The sequence below is a fragment of the Heloderma suspectum genome, chromosome 5, assembly GCF_057233095.1.
Source record: "Heloderma suspectum isolate Gila_16-S chromosome 5, 16-S_ref, whole genome shotgun sequence".
Taxonomy (NCBI): domain Eukaryota; kingdom Metazoa; phylum Chordata; class Lepidosauria; order Squamata; family Helodermatidae; genus Heloderma; species Heloderma suspectum.
The window spans coordinates 97,869,109-97,890,216 of record NC_139462.1 but is presented as its reverse complement, the minus strand read 5'-3'; the positions used below and the strand labels follow the sequence as shown (position 1 = coordinate 97,890,216).

General features: G+C 43.1%; 1 protein-coding gene across 1 annotated transcript in view; it reads right to left on the bottom strand.

Annotated features, from left to right (window-relative positions):
• CORIN (corin, serine peptidase) overlaps nucleotides 1-18,668 on the bottom strand; it is a 199,950-nt gene extending 181,282 nt beyond the window's left edge. Inside the window, exons 1-2 of the mRNA XM_084860315.1 lie at nucleotides 18,584-18,668; nucleotides 17,710-17,739 (exon numbers count right to left, since the gene is read on the bottom strand). The gene's annotated coding sequence lies outside the window, so the exon portion shown is untranslated. The remainder of the gene's footprint in view (nucleotides 1-17,709; nucleotides 17,740-18,583) is intronic.
• Nucleotides 18,669-21,108: the final 2,440 nt, after the last annotated feature.

Below are 21,108 nucleotides of genomic sequence, written 5' to 3'. Positions count from 1 at the left end.
CCAATTCCAAAGAAGGGCAACGCCAAAGAGTGTTCAAACTACCGCACAATTGCACTCATTTCACATGCCAGCAAGGTGATGCTCAAAATCCTACAAGCTAGGCTTCAGCAGTATGCGAACCGAGAACTACCGGAAGTACAAGCGGGGTTTAGAAGAGGCAGAGGAACTAAAGATCAAATTGCCAACATTCGCTGCATCATGGAGAAAGCAAGAGAATTCCAGAAAAACGTCTATTTCTGCTTCATTGACTACGCTAAAGCCTTTGATTGTGTGGATCACAACAAACTGTGGCAAATTCTTAAAGTGATGGGAGTACCAGACCACCTTACCTGTCTCCTGAGAAACCTGTACGAGGGTCAAGAAGCAACAGTAAGAACCAGACATGGAACAACCGATTGGTTCAAAATTGGGAAAGGAGTACGACAAGGCTGCATATTGTCACCCTGCTTATTTAACTTATATGCAGAGTACATCATGAGAAATGCCGGGTTGGATGAATCAGAGGTCGGAATTAAGATTGCTGGGAGAATTATCAACAACCTCCGATATGCAGACGATACCACCCTAATGGCAGAAAGCGAAGAGGATCTAAAGAGCCTCTTGTCGAGGGTGAAAGAGGAGAGTTTAAAAGCTGGTTTGAAACTCAACATTAAAAAAACTAAGATCATGGCATCTGGTCCCCTCACTTCCTGGCATATAGAAGGGGAAGAAATGGAAGCAGTGACAGATTTTACTTTCTTGGGCTCCAAGATCACCGCAGACGGTGACTGTAGCCATGAAATTAAAAGACGCTTGCTCCTTGGGAGGAAAGCTATGGCCAACCTAGACAGCATAGTCAGAAGCAGAGACATCACCTTGCCGACAAAGGTCCGTCTAATCAAAGCTATGGTTTTCCCAGTAGTAATGTATGGCTGTGAGAGCTGGACTATAAGGAAGGCTGAGCGCCGAAGAATTGATGCTTTCGAACTGTGGTGCTGGAGAAGACTCTTACGAGTCCCCTGGACTGCAAGGAGGTCAAATCAGTCCATCCTAAAGGAAATCAACCCTGAGTGCTCATTGGAAGGACAGATCCTGAAGCTGAAGCTCCAATATTTTGGCCACCTAATGCGAAGAGAAAACTCCCTGGAAAAGACCCTGATGCTGGGAAAGACTGAAGGCAAAAGGAGAAGGGGACGGCAGAGGATGAGATGGCTAGATAGCATCACAGATGCAATGAATATGAACTTGAGCACACTCCGGGAGAGAGCGCAGGACAGGAAGGCCTGGCGTGCTATGGTCCACGGGGTCACGAAGAGTCGGACACGACTGAACGACTGAACAACAACAACAACAAATGTTCAGTTTCCTTGTGAGCATGAGCAGGGCAATATGCATTCTGATGTGAGGCACCTAATACAGCTCTCATTTGTACTACATAGGTGAGCACACATTTCTATCTGCATTGAAAAACTGATGGGAATGTGCATCCCCAACAAACATCTCAGACTACACATGTATTGTTGCATGCTAGTTTATCTAGAGTGAAACCTTAAAGAAAAAACTGGATATAATAACCTATCTGGCAACATTGTTCCAGTCTTTTTCCCCATTCCATAAAAATTAGAGATAAACATATTTCACAAACATAAAATAAGTACTTTGTTTATATATATACACACACACACACACACACCACGATAGGCATAACACAAGCAAGGGCAGAGATTTCCAAACTGGAGAAAAAAATAACTGCAGTCTATACTCACTTTTGACATCAGCCAAATAAAGCAGAGCATGATAGATTAATTGTCCCCCTGTGTTGATCGATACATTGCAAATTGAAACAAAGATGGTCCTGTTTCCTACATCTTAATTCCAGTAAGTGAGCTCTCATTTATAATTAACACTTTGTTATTAGAATGTAATTAGTACCATATTGATAAATTAAAATGTCGTTATACAAGAAATATTTCTTTGTGCAGCTGAAAATAGCTAAGGAAACTACTGACAAGCTGGTTTTCACATACTGTTATTGTTATGTGTACAAATGGTATTAATAATACATTTCCTTTCAAATATTTATTTTATAAAATATAAGCAGATGTCTGCACAGTTAACCTTTGATAAACCACTGAGATTAACATACTTAAAAAAATATAGAGGCACTGATTTGCAACTGTCAGCCCTGAGGCAAAATATTGAGAGGTATGACCTGGTCCCCTGAAATGAGAGAGATTGCCATGATGACCAAACTTCATCTGCATTATGTGGCTACATGGGATTTGTGTGAATGTTCTGGGATATATTCCCAGTTCATCTAGGGCAATAGAAATGTCTGACAGGCCCAGCTACTATCCCATATGAAATGAGAATGGGGTGTGTTCCTACGTGCAGTGTCTTAGCAACATGCTAGTGTTTCATGGCAAATTCATAGATAAATACATTTTATTACCATCATTGATCAGCACCTTACATGTACAATACTTACACACAACATGCATAATTATACAGAAACTAAAACAAAACAAAACCCTAACATGACCCCACAGTATGAGCCAGGTGTAATAGTACTATTTGATTAAAAGTTTGTGACAAGAACCAGCAGCTGCACAAAACCTGACCACCTTATCTGTAATCTGAAAGTCCTTATCAGAAAGAACAGAAAAATAAAATTCATTTGATCTGCCTGGCAATTTTTTTTTTTTTTGTAAAACAGGTGTAATAAAAACACAGCAAATTTCTCAATAAAAAGAACAATATAATAAAACATGCCCAACAGTTTCCACTTCCCCTCCACTGCAGGGGCATGTACATTTGTGGTATGGGACTTTTCAGTATCTTTCCTCTAAAAGCATAAATGGTAAAACATTAAACTGAGCTAATGTAAAGGCTTTTCTAAATTTGAAGATTGTTAATTGGTCAGATAATTTGCAGGCACAAGTACCTCATTCCCAGAGAAGTGATATTTTGTGACAGAACTTAAATAATTCTGTAGCTCTGTATCTCATATTTGTAACTTAATAGTTTAGCTTTAAAATATCAAAGGGCTATTAAACTGCCAGCTGTAAACCTATAAGCTAGTAATTCTCTATCAACAACTTTCTCTGTGTTGATTGAAAGGGTCAATCCTATAAGGGGGTGGGGGGGAAACAAGTTTGAGCCAAAAGTTTATCAAATCCATGCATGGGTCTCCATAGAAATTAGGCCTGCCTCCAGTGGCAAATTCATAGGATTCCTTGAAGGACAGATGTTTTCAAAATTGGCTTTAATGTGTACCCTCTATGTATTTGCAAAAATTGTCCCTGTCAAGGCACAATTTTATTTAGTTTTTATATTTGTATTCCATTCTTCCTCCAGGGTACTTAAAGGGGCATTTTAGACTCACAACAATCTGATTGGGTACACTAGTTTGTAACAGGCCACCCAACAAGTTAAAGAGGGATCTGAAGCTGAGATTTCCAAATCCAAAAATTTAGTTACCATGCATCCTGGAACAAGATATTACTGACATCTGGATACACAGTTACTGAATACAAAAGTAGAACTGAAATTATATTTATCTCTTGTTCTCCCAAAGCATGCCATACTATGATTATCTAGCCTTCTGCAGATCTCATACTTTACATCTTTTGGAATCTGAACATGAAAAAGATGTTGTTGTTGTTCAGTTGTTAAGTCGTGTCCGACTCTTCGTGACCCCATGGACCATAGCACGCCAGGCCTTCCTGTCCTCCGCTCTCTCCCCGAGTGTGCTCAAGTTCATATTCATTGCATCTGTGATGCTATCTAGCCATCTCATCCTCTGCCGTCTTCTTCTCCTTTTGCCTTCAATCTTTCCCAGTATCAGGGTCTTTTCCAGTGACTTTTCTCTTCACATTAGGTGGCCAAAATATTTAAGCTTCAGCTTCAGTATCTGTCCTTCCAGTGAGCAGTCAGGGTTGATTTCCTTTAGGATGGACTGATTGGACCTCCTTGCAGTCCAGGGCACTCGTAAGAGTCTTCTCCAGCACCACAGTTTGAAAGCATCAATACTTTGGCGCTCAGCCTTCCTTATAGTCCAGCTCTCACAGCCATACGTTACTACTGGGAAAACCATAGCTTTGATTAGACGGACCTTTGTCGGCAAGGTGATGTCTCTGCTTCTTACTATGCTGTCTAGGTTTGCCATAGCTTTCCTCCCAAGGAGCAAGCGTCTTTTAATTTCATGGCTACAGTCATCATCTGCGGTGATCTTGGAGCCCAAGAAAATAAAATCTGTCACTGCTTCCATTTGTTCCCCTTCTATATGCCAGGGAGTGATGGGGCCAGATGCCATGATCTTAGTTTTTTTAATGTTGAGTTTCAAACCAGCTTTTGCACTCTCCACTTTCACCCTCAACAAGAGGCTCTTTAGATCCTCTTCGCTTTCTGCCATTAGGGTGGTATCATCTGCGTATCTGAGGTTGTTGATAATTCTCCCAGCAATCTTAATTCTGACCTGTGATTCATCCATCCCGGCGTTTCTCATGATGTACTGTCATATAAGTTAAATAAGTAGGACAACAATATACAGCCTTGTCGTACTCCAAAGGTTGTACAGCTAATTTGAGGCTTATACTCTGGTGCAAAAGAGAAGTTGGAATTGTCAATGCCCTAGAAATTAATCTGTTAGATGCACTAGAAAGCAATGGGGTAAAACAAAATTGACTTTTTAAACTTTTATTCATTAGAGAATAAATTTGTATTAAGACATTAAATATTTACATTTTTATTATTAATTAATGTGCTCCTGCTTTTTGTATGGATTCCTTCATAAATCTTTTTCTCCAAGACCGAGAATTGGACTGGTGGCTCATTCATAGACTGTTGTACTTAAAGGCATTTAATAAAGATGCAACAAATTCATTGAGATGCCTCTGTCTTGTCAGAAAAAAAAGATACAACAGACCTAAGTGACAACTTCTCATTTTATTTTCTATATTCCTTCCCATAGTTCTTATTTTCTTTACCCACTTTCCCTTTTCTCCCTTTTTCCTTCTCCTTCCTTGTTTTGATTAGAATTCTAGGATGTATAGGTAGCAGAATCAGTACCATTGACTTGAAGTCAGAGGGCGAGTTCAGACAATCCACAGGGAAAACAACACAGCATTGGTTGTGCAACTAGGATTACCCTAATTACCTGTGCGACGTTGCAGGTTGGTGTGTCTCCCGAACCCAGCACAGGCACAGTTCATTTTCACCCACCCTATAACCCATACTGCAAAGCGTGGGTTGTAGGGTTGGTGAAAATGAACCAGGTTCAGACGACATGCCAATCCATGACACGGCACAGGTAGAGTAATCCTGGTCCTGTGAATGGCGCATGTGGAAGCAGGGGAAACAACTGACACTGCGTTGTTTCCCTCACTGATGGTCCAACTCAGCCTCACAGCTGGCCCTCTCTTCCTTTCTTACTCTAAACATTAGAGTAAGAAAGGAAGAGAGGGTGAGCTGCATACTACATAGAGTCAAAAGTAAGTGTGCAGGGCCCCAATTTGGATCAACCCACCACCCGCTTGTTTTCTGAAATATACACACATACACCAATGGGGGCCTATTTTCTTCTTTTATAGTCTGCATTGAAATGTACAAAAATTGGGACTCATGGGTTCCTTGATGATACAAGTATGAGTGAGGTACCAATCTTCTTAGAGCATGGGGAATCATGTTTTCAATGGTGATAGGCTCAGAACCTCTTCAGTTACAAGTTACAGGGAGAAAACAAAATGTCCACCACCTAAAACAGGCTTTCCCATTTATTCCTGGGTTCCTTGATGATACAGGTATGAGTGTGATACCAATCTTCTCGTTAGAGTACAGGGAATCACGTTTTGCATGGTGATAGGCTCAGAACCTCTTCAATTATGAGTTACATGGAAAAAAACAAAATGGCCACCACCTAAAACAGTTTTTCCCATTTATCCGTGGGTTCCTTGATGATACAGTATGAGTTTGGTACCAATCTTCTCATTAGAGCACAGGGAATCAGGTTTTGAATGGTAATAGGCTCAGAACCTCTTCAGTTACGAGTTACAGGGGGAAAACAAAATGGTGGTCAGAAATTTTTAAAAAATCATTCATTGTTACTGGAAAATAGTTATTGTGGCCTATTTTTGTTATTATTTGCATTGTAAATTGTTTATTGAGGGAAATATTGCCAAAACAGTGCAGACATCAAAGTATGAAAACAAAACAGTCACTAAATTACCCAAATTACGTAATGTAATCCAGCACCCTAAGGATTTTAAATGATAAAAGTAACAAGCTATAGTTTGCACAGATGTTTGAGAAATGCCATCTCAACAACCTCCTTAAAGTAATCTCAGATCCAAGGCTTTTGTGTTCAAGAAAAAAGTCAAGTTAAGATCCAAAATCGTTTCATTTATCACCTAAGGTCAAACAATAAATTTATTTACCATCATCTTTATCACCACAATCATCATCACTCTCATCAGAAATACCATTCAAGTCATCCACTTCTTCATCTTCAACCTCTCCCAAATTATTACATCAATCAGGGTCTCTTTCACAGTTTCAAATTTCTGTACACTTGAGACCATTAGCCTGACAGGTGCATGGAGGAGAACACTTCCTCTGCGTGCAGGAGAAGTGACAAAATTCGAGTATAAGCTCCAGAGCACAGGGCATTGTACAGACAACTGGTTTGTATGTATTCCCAACTTTTCCCCATCCTAGTTCTGGGGTGGAGGAATATTAGGGGCCAACCTAAATGGAAACGCTTTGTGAAGAAATTTGGGCAAAATCCGCATTTTCACTGAAACAAATGAGCTCTTACTACAGTACACACAGTGCTGTATTCCTCTGCTTTTGCAGAGCAAATGGGAACTGAGGCCACATTAGTTGGGGCGGGGTGGGTGAGTAGAAATGAATGCCATCAATTGTGTGGGTGCAGAGAGGACAATGAGCAGATGCTTGCTCCCCCTCCCCCTATGTTCAACCAAGTGCAATGGAGGACTTGCTTATGAGTAGGCATTTATGACAAACCCCACATTTTGTCATAAATTTTGTCATAAATGCCACATTTATGAGGCAGGCAGGCAGCTGCTGCCACCCGGAAACTGAGCAAAACGAGCTGGAGTACAAGAGGTGCTGAGAGCAGAGAGCGTGGAGCTGGTGAGGAGGGAGAGCCACTAGCACATTGTCTTTGATATATATTAACTGCCCAATCAACAGCCTTCCCCCCTCCACAACATGGGCTCAATGAAATGCTTCTAAGTACACATTCATAAAAATTACCCGCTCCGGCATCCACCCTTTCTTAGCTACGCAGCTTCGAATCAACAGGCGTCCATCGTTTCTTAGCTGTGCTCCTTCGTAGCTGCGCAGTTTCAAAACAGCAGGTCTGGCTCCCTTCCCCACTCCTGTACTCAATCAATATTTAAAGTGAGAGGCAGCGACTGAGCCCACATTCGCAAAAGCACAGTTTCAAAGCTAAAGAGCTGGCTCCCCTCCACACTCCCATGCTCAATCAATATTTAAGGTGAGAGGCAGTGACCGAGCCCATGTTCACAACAGCACAGTTTCAAAGCAGCAGGGCTGCTCCTGTACTCAGCAAAGTGGAATTGAAGGCAATGGGTTACTTCCGGGTAGACATGTTTACCCCTTTGCTCTCCCCACGTCCATGCCCCAGCAACTTTCCCTTCCACCAATCAGCACTGCTTCCACCACCCTGTGCCAAAGCCAGCTGAGGTCACACGGACTCCCACATGGCACCGAAGCCATCATAACAGGAAAGTCTGACACAAAATGAGTTTGAAAAAGCTCCAGATTTAGGGCAAAAAATGCTGGGCTAGCTACATAGAGCGGCATGCATCATCTCACATGATTGACTTGGGGGTGGAGTAGAACCAGAGTAAAAGCCCCATGTAGATGGGCCCTAGGATGCTAAATGATATCATGATTCCACTGGAGAGCCTGAAGGTCTTAGTAGGGCTGGTGTAGTGCTCCTTTAGTTGGAGGAAGGCTATCATTGTTACATTGTTTTTTGGTGAATAGCCACCACCTTACAGCTCCTATATTAGTCATTGTTGTTACTGGTATGTAGAGTTGGCAAACAAAGGCTTCTAAAGCATCCCAGAGATCTTCAGGAACAGACAGAGTGGTGCCCAGTTTGGCCAAAGCTTCTAGTAACTCACTATTCACCAAATGAAATGCCTTCCCCCACTTTAGTTTCACCATGGGCCGATCTACATTGCGCCCGCCATCGCAATGAATTCGGTGCCCCGTCGGGTTAAATGCTCTCGCATTAAAACGTGATTATTCACACTCACCCATTTTCCCTGTTGCAGTGCTTCTTCGAATGCACGAGCTCGGTTCACACTTCAGCGCTATACTGTTTTCCTGCTGTTTTCCTGCACGTGCTTGTCTGATCTCGGAAGCTAAGCAGGGTCAGCCCCGGTCAGTAGGTGGATGGGCGACCACCTGGGAATCAGGCTTTCTGCACTGAGTAGGGGGTTATTCTATCCCTTCAAATGAAATTAAGGTTTACCCCCTCCTATCCCCCGCTCTGGATTTTTTTTTTTTTAATGAAGGCATTATCCTCACAGAATCGGGGCTTCTCCGCAATTTTTTTTTTCTAATTCAGGCATGATCTTCGAATCTTTGAATTTTCGAATCTTTGAATTTTCGAATCGTTGAAGATCATGCCTGAATTAGGAAAAAAAACATCACAGAGAAGCCCCGATTCTGCGAGGATAAAGCCTTCATTTAAAAAAAAAAAAATCCGAAGCAGGGGATAGGACGGGGTAAAACTTAGTCTCATTTGAGGTAAATTTTAAACGAGGTAAAACTTAGTCTCATTTGAAGGGATAGAACAACCCCCTGCTCAATGCAGGAAGCCTGATTCCCAGGCGGTCACCCATCCAACTACTGACCGGGGCTGACCCCGCTTAGCTTCCGGGATCAGACAAGCGCACGCACATCCAGCCCTTTGCTTGTTGCTGAGGAAATGGGGGCTGCTGAGGAAGCTTTGCAATCAGTAGCCGGAAGAAGACATGGGGCCATCGAGAGCTGTGATTAGACAGGAGGGAAATACAAACACCGCTGTATATGGACAGGCGGGGGAGGGGACTACGACTGGATATGGTAGTGAAGGCGGAAAATCAGAGCACATTAAGGGGAAATACTGGGATATTAGGGTATTGAAAGTAGGGATGTTAGAGAATTCTGCCACGGATCCCAGGGGGGCCGAATTCCAGTGAATTTGGCCCCCCAGAATCCATGGCGTAATGGAGCCTCCCACCCCTCCACCCCACGAAAGCACCGCGAAACGGAGCCTACCTGGCTGTGGCTCCGGCTGCAGCTGCGGCTCTGGCGGTGGCGGCGGCTCCAGCTGCTGCCGGGCTGGTGCAGATGCAAATGGCATCCTGAGTAGGGGACACCATTTGCGTCCCTAAGGTAGCCTGTGATATCATGGGCTACCATAGGGACGCAAATGGCGTCCCCTACTCAGGACGCCATTTGTGTCCGCACCAGCCCGGCAGCGGCTGGAGGCCCCGCTGCGGGTTGGCATGGCCGCAGAGTGGAGCAGAGCTGGCCAGGCAGGATTCCGGGGGGAGGAACAAATCACCTCCTCCCACCTGCAGAACCCGGCAGAACCAGGTAAGCGGGGTTTCGTACACCCCTAATTGAAAGCGGGAGCATGGAAGTGGGAAATTCCGGTTCCAATTTGAGGCGGGTACTGCGTAGTGTGAAAGGCGGGCGGTGAAACCTTATTGGGAGCGAAAAAAGGCGGTAAGTGTAGATCCAGCCCAAATTAGCATATGAACCTGTCACATCTGCACCAGATATTGCATGTAATCCAGGGAATGCAGAAGTTTTTAGTCGTCCTAGTGCTTTGTAGATAGGAGCTAGTTCAACATATCTTTTCATTCCATGACCAAGATAACTGCCAAACTCCGGTGGAAGAATGGGATTGCTCGCCGGGGAGAGCAATCCTATGGTTGCTAGACAGCATCTAGACAGCCATAGGATTTTTCGATTTCTGGGAAAAAGCTTGATTCCAAGCTTGGTTCCCAGAAACTACACTCCCCAATCCTTCACCCTCGTAGGCAGCACAGTTCTTCCCCATCTTCACACTTACAATTACTTTGAAAAAAGTAAAGTTCATGCTGACTAAAGTTTGACTTAATACTTATGTCCAGTCTGCTTCTTGATGCAATTAAAAATCTTGAAATCAAAGACATGTCAGTCTTTATAGCTACTGTTTTCTCTTTCAGAGCAATGTTTACTTTCTTCGCTACTGATTTACATATTTTCAGTTCACATTTTTTCATTGGCGCCCAAACGTTTATGTTACTGGTCTGTACTCGCTGCTGCACAAAATTATCACAATTCTTAACTAACTTCTGCCCCATGGTCCAAGGAAACCTGCACTTCTTTGGGGAAGACACATTGAGTGAGAATGTGAATAAGCTCTTCACTTTCACATTGAAAAGGGGCTGTCAGTGTTTGAAAGGCTTCCTTCAGTTTCAATATGTTGGAATACTGATGTTGAGCTTTAAGGGAAACTGCATGATGTTTCTGTTGTTGTTCTGAAGTACTTCTCCCAATCATTTTTCTGTTTCATTTGCAATTCGAGTCAATTCCAGATTAGCAAGGAAAAAGTGATTCCTAGCATTGTCATTGCATTGTCATCAGCGGTGTAGTGGTGGCGGGTTGCGCCGGGGCATCACTGCGGCACTTTCTTTGAAGCCAGCCCCCAGGTGGGTCACAGTCTGCTAGGGAAGGAGGAGGAAGCAGAGGGAGTGCAGGCTGCTGCCTCTTGGCTGCTGGCCAGGCAAAGGGAGAGAGAGAGAGAGAGAGAGAGAGAGAGAGGAAGCCTGCGGGAGCTCTGCAGCCTCCTCTCGCCCCCCCTTCTCCTCCTCAGCTCTTGGCTTCTCCGTCCATCCCTGCTCCATGCCTGCACACCTGGGCGCTGCCCTCGTCTCCTGCAACACTGGCCACCTGTTCAGGGCTGCTGCTCACCACAGCAGCAGCAGGAGAGTGGGCAGGGGGGTGCTGCCACCATTATTTACTTATGGGGCAGGGCAGATGGCTGGTTTGTGCCAGTTTTTAGGATTTATCACACAATCCTATGCATGTTTACTCAGAAGTCAGTCCCGCTATGTTCAGTTGCCAATTGGGCTTTCTCCCAGGTAAGTGTGCGTAGGACTGCAGCCTTAGCTGCCTTCCCAAGTTCTCTGTACATGTAATTCAAAATAAAAACCCATTGGATTGCACTGTTAATTCTTGAACATTAATTTCTACAGTAAGCAAAATTGCCAAATGCAACCTGCTCTGTCAGCTACACTTTTTGGTACAAGGTTGGCATGTATCTGGGCAAACAAACCCTGGTGGAGGGAAGGGAAACAGAAAAAAATCAGTTGGGGGGAGAGGAGAAAGAAGGGTGTGTGTGTGTGTGTGTGTGTGTGTGTGTTTCAATCCAGCTGGGTGTGTGGACGTTTCTGTTGAGGGATGGGAGAGATATAATGAAGAAGCTTAGGACAGTCTAATGGGAAATGCTGGGGCACTAAGGGAGTGTGCAAGGGGGCTGTTTAAATGAGAAGGGATCTGTCCATGAGGGCTGAGTTGAGAGGTTGAAGCTTCCATAGAGTATCATATTTTGAAAACCTAAAATCTTTGTGTGTGAGTGAGTGAGTGAAAAAATTTAACACCCCTGCATTTTTTTCTCAGATATCCAATTGAAATACCACTGCCTTACTCTCAGCTGCACTGTTTTTGGATCCCAGTTGAAGGCTGTATATCTTACAAGGTTGTACAATCTTAGAAGGGGCGTGGCTGTGAGGGGGCGTGGCTGTGACTGTCATGAAGGGACCCTGCACTTCTGAATTTGCCACTACACTACTGATTGTCATTAAGTGTTATACCAACTAGTCCTCCTTGAACTTTTAGCTTTCTGTTTTGATACTCAAGTGCCTCATCAGCTCCAAGAGCAGAGAATGGCACCACACTTCTGTTAACCACCCACTTCCCTTCCATGAAATGCTCCCAAATGTCTGGATTGGTTAACTTCAGGTTATCCATTTGGGAAAGGTACAAAGTAATCATCTGTGCATTATTTTGTTTATTGAATGCAAAGAAGTACGTGTTAAATTTATGACGGGAGGTCAAGCCTAGCATCCAGTCTGGTCGCCAGAGGAGAAAGACATACTTATTATATTTGACCTTATCATAATACAAGTAAAGACAATTAACAAGAATTTCCATTTCAAGTCATCTGCACAGTGTCAGAGTTCCTAGGCACACAGATTCAGAAGAATTCCAAATACCTTTTCTATCAATCAAGAAATATCTCAGTGATGCCTGTTAGATGTAGCTATCACTAATAATTAGTGGTTGTATCTTACATTTACAGTGCTCCCTCTTATAAAAGAGGAAACTTTTATAAGGTCAAATATAGATGGAATTTACCCCTAACAAAGATATATAGAACCGATAATGCAAACATTTTTTGTTGGCAGTATGTGAACTTGAGGGCAACATTTTTTATTGTTGGGGGGCTTGCATGAAAGTTAATCAAGTTAATATAAGTTGGAGGGATGAAAGTAATTAACTTAATTATCTAGGATTATATTACCAAAGGAGTTGTCTGCGTTAAGGGCCTAGTGGAGATGAAAAAGCTGAACTTGCTTATAAATGTTTAAATGACTGAATGTCTAGAAGTAACTCTAAATTACTTTCTACGTTGAAATTGAAGGTTGAGGGAACTGGAACATTTTCAAACTGGTATCATTTGCAAATTTAGTATAGATATGTAGCCCAATAATATGGATATGTAAACCAACCAGCCACCACCACCACCAGATAAGATAGTCTGCACTGGTTAGGTAATGAACTTGAGTAGCTGAACATGAAACGTTTTCCCCCAATAACTTATTTATATTATTGCTCAGATTTATATGCTGCTTTCCACAGAGGTAACAATGCAGTGAACATAAAATATAATGGCATCAAAACAACATAATATAACAATAAAAACAACACAATACAAATTAATCAGTGATAAAACTGCACACTCTCTTCGCTACAAACCATAGCTGGTTGGGTCACACTTCAGGGAAAGCCTGTGTGAAGAGTTTTAAGAAGGTGTCTAAACATCAGAACTCTGGGGACCAGTCTAATGTCAGTTGGTAAAGTGTTCCAGAGGGCGGTGCTGCAACACTAAATGCTCTACTGCAAGTGCTTCTGAGGCAAACCTCAAGAGCTTGTGGCACCCTCAGAAGTGTTCCATCTGATGTTTGCAGGCATAAATACTGAAGTACTCCCTAACGTAATCTGATCCCAAATTGTTCAGGGCTTTATATGTTAACAGCAAAGCTTAAACTTGGCCTGGTAGCTTATTGGCAGCCATTGCAGATCTTTTAGCAAGGGTGTAGCTTGCTGTTGGAAAGATGCCCCAGTTAGCAGCCTCACTGCTGTATTCTGCACCAGCTGCAGCTCCTAGACCAAGCCTAAGGGTAGTCCCACGTAGAGCGCATTTCATTAATTGAACCTTAAGGTCACCAATGCCTGTACCACTGTGGCTAAGCTATCAAGGCCCAGGAACTGCTGTTGTTGGTGTACCAGCTGAAGCTGATAAAAAGCACTCCTAGCCACTGAAGTTACCTGAGTGACAAAGATGAATCCAGGAAAACCCCCAAAGTACATAGCTGCTCATTCAAGGGAAGTGTAACCTCATCCAGAACAGGCAAATGACCAATTTCCCAGGCCTGTGACTCAGCTACCCACAGTGCTTCCATCTTGCCAGGATTCATACTCAGTTTATTGGCACTCATTCAGCCCACTATTGCATTCAAGCACTGCTCCAGAGCCTGCACAGCCACACCTGATTTAGATGTTATGGGAAAACAGAGCTAAGTGTCATCTGCATACTGATGAGATCTCACTCCAGATTCCCTGATGACTGCTCCCAGCAGATTATATAGATGTTGAATAGCATTGGGGATAAAATAGTTCCCTGCGGCACCTCATAGCACAAATGCCACGGGGCCGAGGTGCACTCTCTCAACACCACTCTCTGAGACTGATCCCACAGGTAGGAATGGAACCACTGAAGTACAGTTCCCCTGAGATGACACATGTATAAATTGTTATGTGTTTGGGTTCAGTCTAAATTACCTCCAGGGGTCTCTTTCAGTTCAGTGCTGCTGAGTACAAAGAGGCTGAGGATTTCCCCCAACAACTCTGACACTTGAACAAGTAAACTTTGTCCTACAGGGCCTGATGGAGTAGAAGAAAATGAATCTGGGGAAGGCTGAATTTTAGACAAAGGGAGAGCGGCTTTTGTCTTGCAAATGAAGATCTGCTGGGCAGCTGAGAGGAAGCAAGGTTGCTTGGAGTCCTATTGTTGTAGGCCTTCATCCTGAGCACAGTGTAAATAAACCTTTAGAAAAGAAACACCACAAGTCTCCAGTGCTCTTCTTCTAGAAAACTGAAATCCGAATAAGTGCTGAAGCCCCTACAAATTCACCCCTCTGAGGACTAGGGTGCAGGAGTGTAACACTGGTGTTAGGAGCAGGGGATTAGTGTTTCCTGGAAGAGGAACTGTGAGCCAAGGTGTACCTGTGCAAGAATGGACAATGAAACCACAACATTCCTGGAGCAGATGAAGCTGCTGTTCCAGCAGGCCTCATCCCTGCACATAGAGGCCTTGAAGCAGCAGAACCAGCAGCTCACCAACAGCCTCAGGGCCAGTTTGGAAATGCAGGTGAAGCAGCTGCTGGAGACTTCACACCAAGATAACAGAGCCATATTAGACCATCAGCTACAAGGAGTTAAGGCTGACCTAGATGCCCAGTTACTGGGCTCCCAACCTGGGTTGGAAAAGAAAATTGAAGAAGTGGATGGGAGACTGACAAACTTGAGCTCTGAGACATTTGAAACAGTAGCTGAAAATCCAAAGGCTTTAGTCAACTTTGAACTAGCGCACCAGGAGGAAAATCACAGAGTTGCAGGAATCAGAAAGAAATCTGCAGGAGGTGAAGCAAGAGGTGAAGCCCATCACGGGAATAAGTGGCTTGGTGGACCAGGAGCCAGCAACTGTGAGTAAGAACCTTCCTGTTGTGGAGTCTTCTACCCCACATGATCCCCATAAAGGGCTGGAAAGAAGGGAGCAGGTCCCTTCAGTAAGAATAGTTCAGAAGCCCACTCTTTGTGATGGTAAGATATCGTGGGAAGCCTATCTTTCCCAGTTTGAGATAATTTCCCAGATAAATGGCTGGGGCAATGGGCAGAGAGGGAGATTCCTGGCAGCCAACCTGAGTGGATCAGCTCTATACCTCTTGCAGAATTTGCCACCAGAAAAAAGGCAGAATAATCCAGATGTAGTAAAAGCCTTAGATCTGCACTTTGGAGCAATGCACCAACCTGAGCTGGCCAGGATGCAGTTCAGGAGTTGCAGGAGGAAGAAAGAAGGACCCCTCCCAGAGGTTGCTGAGGATCTCGGATGTCTTGTGGGAACAGCATGACAGAATGCCAGAGAGCAGATGCAGGAGACACTAGCAGGGGACCACTTGCTTGATGGGCAGAATGATGTGGGGCTTCTGCATGAAAATCATGGAGCGGCGCCCCAAGACCTTGCGGGGAGCAGTGGAAGTTGCTACCAAGATAAAAGTTTTCTATGTAGCTACTGACATAGTGGGGCAGGGCCTGGAGCCTGACTCTAGAAGCCTAGGAACGAAGGCTTTGCCTAAGTTGGGTGACTCCACAACTACCGCCACTGAAAGCAGGGATGATGCAACTGCACAATGCATTAGGAGGCCTCAAAGAAACAGGAGAACATCCCAAAGACTAGATCTCTGAGTTGGTTTATCCGCTGAACTCCGTCTTTGTTCTGTACACTTGTAGTGTTACTGGCAATTTTCATTGATTTTTGTTGGAACTATCCTGTTAGGTTTTTGCTAAAAGGTTCTTCCATGTTTTGCTTAACCCTGTGCATTTGTGTCTTACATGACAAACTCTTATTATGGGCTGCCTGTTTGTTTGTTTGTTTGTTTTCAGTGGTCTGAAGTCCAGACTTCTTGGGAAGGGGGAACAGTGTCATGTGGCTGGGGTCAGTCTAAATTACCATCAGGGACCCCTTACAATTCAGTGCTGCTGAGTACAAAGAGACTGAGGATTTCCCCCCAGCAAATGGAGGAGGACCATGTAAGCTACCTTGTGTTTCTTGCAAGAGGAAAAAAGACGGGATATAAATGTAATAATAAATATGTTACTACTAATAATAATACTAATACTAATAAATGATCTGGAACGAGGAGTGAGCAGTGAGGTGGCCAAAGTTGTTGATGACACCAAATTATTTAGGATTCTTAAAGCAAAGTGAGATTGCAAAGAGCTAAGCGATATCTCCATAGTGGGAGAATGGGCATCAAAATGGCAAAAGCAGTTCTATGTAAGCAAGTGTAAAATGATGCACACTGAAGCAAAAAATCCCAACTGCATATATTCGCTGATGGGATCTGAGCCAGCAGTGACTGACCAAGAAAGAGATACTGGGGTTGTGGTTGACAGCTCAATGAAAACATTGACCCAGTGTGCAGCTGCTGTGAAAACGGAAAATTCCATGTATTCCAAGGCATAATGAGGAACGGAATTGAAAATAAAACTGCCAAGATCATGCTCCCTTTATACAAATATAGTGTAACGTCACTTGGAATACTGTGTACAGTTCTGGTCATTGCACCTAAAAATGGATGCTGCACTGTCTGAAAAAGTGCAGAAAAGACCAACTAAAATTATCCAAGGGCTGGAGAAAGTCCCCTACAATGAAAGGTTACAAAATCTAGTATTGTTTAGGTTACATAAAAGGTGAGTGAAGGGAGATATGATAATTGTATATGAAATTATGCATGGTGTGGAGAAACTGGATAGGGAAATTTTCCAGAATTTATTCCTGTAGTTGGTTTATTCATCATGAATATAAAAAATAAAGGCTTTTGTAATCCCATTGTGATTTTTAAATGTGCAATCCTATTTGAGTAAGCCCTGTTGAGTTCAATGGAGCTTGCTCTTAGGTAAGCGCATAAACTATGGAATTCGCTGTCACAGGATGTAATGATGGCCACCAATTTGGATGGATTTAAAAGGGAGTTAAACAAATTCCTGGAGGAAAAGGCTATCAATGGCTACTAGTCTTGATGGCTATGTCTTACCTCCAGTACCAGAGGCAGTGAGCTGGGGAACATGGGTGGGAGGGTGCTGTGGTGCTCATGTCCTGCTTGTGGTTTCCTACTGACAGCTGGCCTGGTCGGCCACTGTTTGAACAGAATGCTGGACCAGATGGACCCTTGGTCAGATCCAGCAAGGCTTTTCGTATGTTCTTATGTAAGTGGGTATAGAATTGCAGCTTAGGAAGCCTTTCTGGGCTGGCCTTTTTGCTTCACCCATGATTCCGAGATGGTTAAACAAAGGATTTCTGGCTTGTTGTGTTCAATGTGCATATGGTTTGTTGGGTTATAAACTTGACTTGTCCAAAGGGACCCCATTTTTAAAGCCTTTATAGCATGTTTGATTTGATGCTCCTCCTTTTTGCACTGTGTTCTTGTATGCACCATGCAATGTGTAATGAGAAACTGCTGTGCAACATGGCTTTTCCAACTTGGCTCTGTTTTTCCTCCTCCCTCCCAATCCCCTTTTTGTATTCTGTCTTTTAGTTTAAAGCCTGTGGACAAGGGCTATCTTATGTCTTACCTTTGTAAGTCGCTTTGGGTGACGTTTGGGCTAAAAGGTGGAATAAAAATGCAATAAATAAATAAGCTTGTATGGAATTTCAATCTATTTCTAAAACAGAAGAAAAACCCTCTCTCACTCAAAAGTGTTTTTGGAAAAGTGATTGGCAATGTGGAAGCTTCTGTGATAAAAATTAATTAAACATTCTGAGTGGATGATATGGCATACTTCTGATTCTGCTGTACAAAAAAATCCTGCATAACTGGGAAGTTGGCACTTTTTTTTTTAGTCCACAGAAATTGTCCTGAGAGGATGTGAAATTACTGTCCTTATATTTGCCTGACTTGAGCCAGAAAGTCATGGAGCAGAGGAGAAACTTTAAGAGTGTGTTGAAACATCAGTGCCCCAGTGCCTTGCAGCATTTTCCCATCCCCTCAGCCAAATCATGCCCCTCCAACCATTTTCTTCATTTGCAGGTGTGCAACTCTTTTTATGAGTGCAGAGATAAATATATGAAAAAAGTATCAATGCACCAAAATGAACAGATGAAGGAGGGGGTGCCCTAATGGAGACAGCAGCTCCTTGTCAACCCAGTTTCCCAAAATTGTCTCCTTCATTCAATAAATTCATTAAAGCTGCAATTCTATACATGGCTTCTCAAAAGTAAGCCTCACTGAGTTCAATTAAACTCACTCCCAGGTGTGTATAGGAGCAGCAATGATCAAACACAGAGAAATTATGCTTTTAAATTACAATCCATATTTAAATAAAGAGAAAGAGACACCACCACCACCCCGCAAAGCAAGCAAAGTTGTTACCAGTTTGCACAGAAAAAGTCTCAAAAAGCACACACACACCTCCTTTTTTCCTCTTCAAATAAATCAAGAAATCATACCTACTGCCTCAATCATGTTTCATGCTCTCTTCAGACTGAGACTATAGCACTTCAAAAGGGGAAGGTTTAAGGTTCCCCCCATTTCTCCCCGCCCCGAAATACCACCCCCTCATGGGAGTGGGGGGTGGGAGATGGTTTAAAAAAAGAAAAGAAAGCTCCATTGGAATCAGTTAAGCCTTTTTTTTTTCTTTTTTTAACCCTAGAGGAGAGACATTTCGGGATGAAAATGGGTGGTGGAGAAGACGCTTAAACCCTCCGCTCACAAAACACCATGGTCCCAACACACGCAGCGCTCTCAGAAACGCTGATCACAGACACAGAGAGATTAATTTTATTTCAATTCCCCGCCATCATCAGCGGCAATTGTTTAAAAAAAAAAAAGTAATGCCACAGTCATCAGCCAGAGAAAAATCATGTAAAATTCATCTTTAAATAAATATCTTGGGAAAAACAAAACTCAGCCACCCGTTCAAGCAAGGTCGTGTTTTTAAAACATAATGCTGCAATCCTCTACACATTTACCTGGGAGTAAGACCCATTGCACACAATGGAACTTGCCTCTGAGTAGCCATGCATAGGATTGCACTGTGAAACGAGCAGTAGCAATGACCAAATACAGAGAAATCATGCCTTTAATTTAAAAAAAAACATATTTAAGTATAATAAGAGTACTAAGAGATCACCACACACAGCAAACAAGAAAGCACAGTAGTTCTATTCTAACCCGTAGGATTGTTGTGCTGGAAAGTAAATGCTTTTCGTCCACGCTACAGTTACTCTCCCCGCACCCGCACCCCCCCATGTTCCAAAACAGCTTTAGGTGGGAGAGAGGGAGACTGCACAGAATGTGCGCGTAGTTATGAGAGCCCCATAGACTTTATTCATTGTACGAATAAAAGCAATTTTTAAAATAAGTAAATGGATTTTTTTTAAAAAAAAAAAATCCCATTCCACCAACTACAATAAAGTAGCAACAGGAAACCACTGATGAAAACAAGGTACAATTGCTTCAGAAATCGGGGGCAAATATCCTTGCCAGCCCTGGTTTTCAGTTTCATTTTGATTGAACGAGATTTTTTTCTTTTCCATGTTAAACTGCTCTCCCTCCCTCCCTCCCTCCCTCCCTCCCTCAATCTCTTACCAATCTTCCTGAAATTTTCAGGTTATGTAAAACCGACATTTCTTTCTGGCAGAGGTAAATTTCAGGAATACTGGTAAAATTGCTCTGATTTTATGAATGTTAGAACGACCAACCCCCTCATTACCCCTTTATAATGGTTGCAACGCTTATTTTACTGACAGAGCCTTAACTACCAGCCGGACTGTGACTGGTAAATAAACAGGGAGCAGTGCCTGTGGAGTTTGAGATAGGGAAGAGACAGAGATTGGGAAGAGATCGGTAGTGCCTAGGATCTGTTTATAGGATCTGAGTGGTGATTGAGTGTGTGTAGAAGATAGGAACACAGACAGTTTTAAAGTGACATTACTGTTGATCTGTTATTTATGTGCAAGAGGAGAGTATAATGGTTATTTTACTGATTCACACCTTAATTCTGTAAATATTAAATATGTATCCGGTTTTCAAAATCCTATGCCTACGGTTCATGACTACCAAAGGGCAAAAGAGAATAATATATGTCAGAATAAAAAGCCAGAGTGTCCTCACAAGAGAAGTAAAGGTGTTGGACCTGAGGTAAAAGTCCTGGTGGCAGCATTACTGTGTGTGTGGTGAAAGACGTTGCCTGCTGTGAGAAAGGCCTTATAGAAAAGGTATTCACTGGTAAGCAGGCAGGAATGCCACAGTCCCCAATACCCATCCCACAAAACTGAAATAAGACAATAGCATGGTCGATAGTCACAAAGAGATCAGGCAAAAGGAGCAAGGTTGCACTCCCTCTCTCAATAAAGGTCATTCAGTAGGGTGACCAAGGCCAATTTGGTTCCAAAACCAGGCCTGAACTCAGAATGGAAAGGGTCCAGATAATCAGTTTCATCCAAGAATGCCTGCAGTTGCCCCACCACAACCCTCTCAATCACCTTACCTAAAAATGGTGTGTTCACGACTGTAAGATAGTTGTCGCAAATCTTTGGATCCAGGGTGGGCCTAATCAGGAGCTGTCACACTACAGCCTCCTTCAAAGCATCAGTCACGACTCCTTCATACAGCGAGGCATTAACCTCACTCTGGACCAACCCAGCTTAATATAACTTCATACATTTCTATTTCAAGTTATTTTTCCCAATAACTTAATAGAATTATTTTATTATTCCACTCAGTGCTGAAACAGGGAGATAACTTGGGCCATAGACACACCCAAGCATACCTCTCCTTGACCATATCATATAGTTGTACCTGTTCCTTGGTAATCTGAGGAATCAAGAGCAAAAAAAATGATTGGGTTGGCATCTAGAGTGCAGATGGCAGGAGACTTCTTATGAGCCCAACTGAGCACAGGTAAGATCCCACCTTAAAGCAGGTTAAAAAAAAAATTACTTCTCTGCAACATTGCAGCTCAGCTGTTTCT